This window comes from Ictalurus punctatus, chromosome 6 (assembly GCF_001660625.3).
Source record: "Ictalurus punctatus breed USDA103 chromosome 6, Coco_2.0, whole genome shotgun sequence".
Taxonomy (NCBI): domain Eukaryota; kingdom Metazoa; phylum Chordata; class Actinopteri; order Siluriformes; family Ictaluridae; genus Ictalurus; species Ictalurus punctatus.
Window position 1 is genome coordinate 3139001 of NC_030421.2, and position 6000 is coordinate 3145000.

The 6000-nt window shown below is 42.3% G+C and overlaps 1 protein-coding gene across 2 annotated transcripts in view; it reads right to left on the reverse strand.

The window, feature by feature from the left end:
• Window positions 1-6000, reverse strand: part of il1rapl1a (interleukin 1 receptor accessory protein-like 1a) — a 117303-nt gene that overhangs the window by 21531 nt on the left and 89772 nt on the right. The gene's annotated exons all lie outside the window — the stretch shown is intronic.

Below are 6000 nucleotides of genomic sequence, written 5' to 3' on the forward strand. Positions count from 1 at the left end.
TGCTGTCGATTCGGTGTGGTTTTCAGTTCGTCTGATGGTCTCTCTTGGCAGAATACCCCCGCAGGCATGTTGCAGTATGTGATACACTTTGTTGATTCTGCATGTATAAAATCCTCTTCCGCATACCGAGAGCTCGCACGAGCTTCTGAAACCCATTAAAAAATGCGAATGTTTTAGCGTGGAATAGATCCTGGCGTGTGAAAGATAGCAGGAAGAAGCCACTGTGCAGAGAGACACAGAACTGCGGAAATGGAGCTCGGAAATGTTCACGTCTACATTTATTCTTCTGGCAGATGTTTTTTATCCAAAGTACCACACAAATAAGGCAAAACACAATCCAAGCATACAGCTGAGGGTTAAGGGTCTTGCTCAAGCGCCCAATAGTGATTGTCTGGCTGAACTCGGATTTGAACTTACATCGGGCAGAGAACCAAATTGGCTGATTTTTTTTTTTTCTTTCCCTTCTTGTCCCTTCACTACATGTTGTTAAATTGTTCCATTTCACTGGTTGTCCATGGTGTTGATAAAACAAGTCTCCTAGGAGATTGACATTTGTATCGTGCACTTTAATCTTTGAGCTATCTGTACACAAAGAAAATAACAGCAAAAGTCAACAGCAAAAAAAAATAAATAAAAAAATAGGGGTCATGTTTACCTTCTCATCATGCTGAATTTATCGCATTAATAGAACACTAACTAGTAAGTTGCAGATAGATGGATGGATGGTCCATCCATCTATCTATCTATCTATACCGCTTTATCCTTTTCAACCCCCGACCCTGGAGGTGTGAGGCGAACGTGCTAACCACTAAGCCATTGTCTGCCACTGACAGCATATTTCACATTTGATGGGATGTGACGTTAGCTCTGAATCACCCAGGTAAAGGTAGGACCACTGGCTTACTGATATGTAAGTTCTTCTATTTATAATATTCATAAAATGAAGTTCTCACATCAGCTGAACGAAGATGCACCAGTCTCTCTGCTACCCCAGGCTCCATTAACAGTAGAAAGGGGGGGGAAAAAGCACTTTTTGTCAAAATGGCTGGAAAAGCGGAGAAACTCAGGCTGGAGGATAAAGAAGGAAACCAAACAGCATTTCTTTGTGGGTTATTTTGGTCTCGTGGCTGGGGTAAGGGGAAAATATATAATGTCGGATAATTGTGTACCTATAAAGTGTACGTACTGTGTACGGTACCTGATACCAGCTGGGTGCACCTAATAAACCAGCAGCGCAGTGAATATGAATGGACGTACACATAACCGAGCGTTAAACCTGCTGTGTGCGTTCATTACTAGCGTTATATTTATCCTTCGTTACAAGCATACGTACAGGGATGTGCAGGTTCCGATCATTTTGCTGAACGTTTGTGATACGGTTTCTTGCTCACAGTTTTTACCGGGAACGCGATGGCAGTCCATCGTCCTGTCAATCACAGCTGAGACACACTCCTGCATTATCTAGTACAGTATGTGGAGCTTTCCATAATGTTCTGGCCAATATCGTTCACTATTTCTATCCATCCATCCGTCTGTACGCCCTTATTCTTATACACAGGAACCTGGAGCCGATCCCAGGTGAGGTATATACCCTGGACGGCGTGCCAACCCAGAGCATCTCACACACACACACACACACACACGCGTGCGTTACGGACAATTTAGAGATGTCAATCAGTCTACAATGCATGTCTTTGGACCGGGGGAGGAAACGAGTACACGGAGGAAACCCCCGCAGCACGGGGAGAACGCGCAAACTCCACACACACAGGGTAGAGGTGGGAATCGAACCCCCGACCCTGGAGGTGCGATTCAAACGTGCTAGAGACTACGCCACCGTGTCTGTTCACTATTTATGATCACTGGGTATTCGCAGAACTGGAGCATTTTAGTAGGAAATTTCTCGTGAGTATCTCAGTATTTACTAGGCTTATCAATCAGCATTTCTTACCAGGATATGAATATGTAATATTCATATTAACAAACATTCTTATACAGTACAATAAGGGAAGGGGTGTAACATACTGGCGTTATACGGTATGTTTGTGTTTAGTGCTGCAAATATTAATATCTGTATCTGTATTCGGATTTAAATCTGAAGAGGGTCTGAGTACACCAGAAAGTCATTTTGTAGTGACCCGATGGCCCTGGAAGTGACCCGATGGCCACTAGGAGGGGGTGGAGGGACGACACACAAAAACAAAGGTAGAAATGACATCGGTGTCAGCTCAGGTGGCGCGTTTAAGCCCGCATAGAGTTATCATTCTTCTCTACACCTGGCTGTGATCGTTTCTAACGAATTTAGTTGGGTCTATTTCTTTAAAAAAAATAAATAAATAACCGCTTCATGCTTGTTTTAATGAACACAGTGTTTGTCCTGTGAGCGTGAAACTCGCACCCATCATACTCCTCATACCTTCAGTCCTACGCCCACATCGTACGGAAGTGAGAACCTTAAACAGACGCCCTTTCTGGCAAGCTTTTGGGAAATAAAGAACGAAAGAAAGAAATCCGTATTCATTTAGAACGCGCCGTCCGTTCTATCCGAATAACGTAACGATATGTGTATAACATATTCGTCCTCGGTGACAATCTGAATGCAAGTTTGACAAACCGGTTGTGTGTGTGTGTGTGTGTGTGTGTGCGCACGCATGTGCAACAGCAAGCTCTCCCTGGCGGCCACTAATAATGCTATGATGGGTTCAGCCAAAGCTCATTCTCTCCATCATTCAACTCCAAAAAATGACTTATCTCCAACGTTCATTTTTCATTCCTTAACACCAAGGCACAGCGTGCAAAGTTTATTATATAACGCTAGTCTATTACCCACACAGCAATAAATGTTCAGGTTTTAACCAGAGAGTTCTGTGGCAGAGAGAGAGAGAGAGAGAAAGAGAGAGAGAGAGAGAGCACTCATGCCAGCATTATACAGCTGACAAGAAGCACTCTTCTTTCATACGACTCTGAATGTCCTGGTGTATGAGTCAGGGCAGAGCCACACCAATTATTTGCTAATTCTGTCGTGCTTCTTCTCCCTCCAATGTCTCTTCGTAGCTCTTTCTCTCTCTGTAATCCATTGCTCTGTGTAATTAGATGTCACCGGGAGCTTACACCTATTCTTATCTGAGGTAGAGAGAGTTTTTGTGTGTGTGTGTGTGTGTGTGTGTGTGTGTGTGTGTTTGAGAGCATGAGAGAGAGACTAGGTGACAGAGAAATCCAAGCCAGAAAGTGGACAGACATATGGTGGGACAGACAGAACCACACACACACACTCACACACACACACACACACACACACACACACACACACACACACACACACAGCTCAGATCCAGACCAAAGGCTGGCAGTGCCAGAGGCATCACGTGTGTATGGCTCCGGAGTCTCCGTGCTGTCCTGTTTTCTCCCCTCGCTTTGAAGACAGAACATGGCCAGAGTTTGCGCAATATGCTCCAATCTGCTCTCGCAGGCAACACACACACACACACACACACACACACACACACACACACACACACACACACACACTGACTCCTGGCCAAACAAACAGACGCGCCTCCATCCAACACACATGCACACACATGCATATGGAAGCAGACACACACACACACACACACACACACACACACACACACACACACACACACAATGCTGCGGCTCTATCCTGAATCAGCCTGCTAAAGATTTCAGCACTGTATGAGGCCAATATTGTTGGGAGACTCGGAGTAAAGGATTTGCATTTATAAGTGTGGCTTCCTTTCAGAGCCACAACAATGCGGCGCTATGTGATGATGTCGGCTCACGATAGAAACTCCTCGCGCCCGCAAACACAGAGACAAAGAGAGGGGTGCGAAAAGATGATCCAATCTTACATCATGATTCTCCGTTAAAAAGATCTCGCATCGTCGTAAAAACGCTTACGTCGGTGTACGCGTGAAATGAATGACTTCTTTCTCACGTCTGATGAAAAAAATAAGAATAAAAGACCCGAATATTAAATACGGGAAAGACGTAGTATTCGAATGGATTTGAACATACGTTCCTTCGCAATTTTATACTGCGGCAGGCAGAGAAAACATGATCAGCGTGAACGTTAACATAACGGTGGTGTAGAGTATACAGTATGTAGCTCACTGTATGCCCTATGGAGTAAAATTCACAGGTAATATCCCGTTCAGAACTAGATACACCAATAAAAATAAATAAATAATGTCTGCCGTAAATGACACACGATTATTCAGAGACCTTTTCCTATATCAACGGTCATTTAGCCAAAACCTGTGAGTTATCATTCAAACACACGCCACGAGTGCAGTATTTCTCTCCCTAATAAAATGGCAATATACGTATATACTAGACGTCGACCGGTATTGCCGATAACCCGTTAATCAACCGAGAGTTTATAAGACTGACACCCATTGAAAACTTATCACTCGAAGGAAGATAGTTATTTTGAACTTTATTACAGAAATAAACAGTACTGACTGTACCGTGAAAATGAAATAAATATATAAATATTAATATACGAACTAGTAATAAATACTAAAGCAAATAAAAGATATACATCCACACTGAACCAAAAAGTAACGCTTCAAATAGCAAGGGAAAAATAGAGACGTCCAAAATGAATAAAAAAACACTTCAAATAACACCACAAAAATTGATCGGTGATAGTTTATATTTCGCCTCTAGGGGCCGCTCTCGTACTGTATAATAATAATAATAATAATAATAATAATAATAATAATAATAATAATAAAAATAAACAGCGGACCCCTCTCAGTCGCTCCTGCAACTGACGCAACCGGGAAAAACTATCGGTGCGGATTTTTGCTGATAAGAAAACAGTTCCATCAAACGGTTATCGGAGCCGATTGATCGGTTATATATATATATATATATATATATATATATATATATATATATATATATATATATATATATATATATATATATTTTAAAAGTACAGTTACGGTTTGTTTTTATTGCACATTACGGCATAATCACCTAAAAATCCACCATCCAGCACAGTTTTCACAGTTGCCTCTGCCTTCGAGCAGTTCCCGACTGCGCATCTAGTAATATTAATACACCTCCTCTAACCTGAAATGGTGGAAATACTTGTTTCCCTTGTCTTTTATCCTGGACAATTAAATCATTTTTCACGATATTTTCGAAACGGTACTGTAAATTGTGACCATGGAAAAACCAATATCGCACACGCCTTGTGTATGCCATTAATAATATTCCGTTAATAATAAATTGCAGCAAGTGGGCATGCTAGAAGAAAATCATGATGTAGGCTACGGAAATCTGAAATCAAGATACGTGAAGATGCATAAAGAAATCTATTTATAATGACACTGTGGCACTCTGAATCAAAATCGCATCAGATTGTGAGGTCACTAGAGATTCCCACTCCTACACACGGACACACAATGCTGCTGTGAAGGCAAACAGAAATCTCACTCCACTCTATGTTATTAATATAGCTGTCTAACCTTTGGTTATCTCTTCATACTCTCTCTCTCTCCCAGACAGATACAGTTGTCATGGCCCCCAGGGGCAATTTCACCTTGGACCACTAGAGGGTACTCCTGTTCCCCGTGTAGAACTTCTTCCTCTGTTGTCTCCCTCCATTTTCTGTGTAACCTTACTCGTGTGTTTCTTATTTCCATGATTAGTGCTCTGTTTCTTATGTTTGTTACGCTGGTGTTATTTGCACTATGTTTTTGATTATTTAGCATTTTTCGTAGTGTTTACTTTCTAGTTTCTTGACTTCTGATAATCCTGGTTCCTAGTGTGTCTACTCCTCGTGTTTGTCCCTTAAGTCTGTTCCCTGTGTTGTCTTCAATAAAGAAGTTCTACCCCTGCATCCGCCTCTCCGAACTCTCCTCTGTGACAGGATGCTCCAGCCACACGTGGATGCAGCAGAGCTCCAGTGCTGTTATGGAAGTGGGTTTTGGCTCTCGAGGTGAAGCAGGGATACCCTTGGAGCCC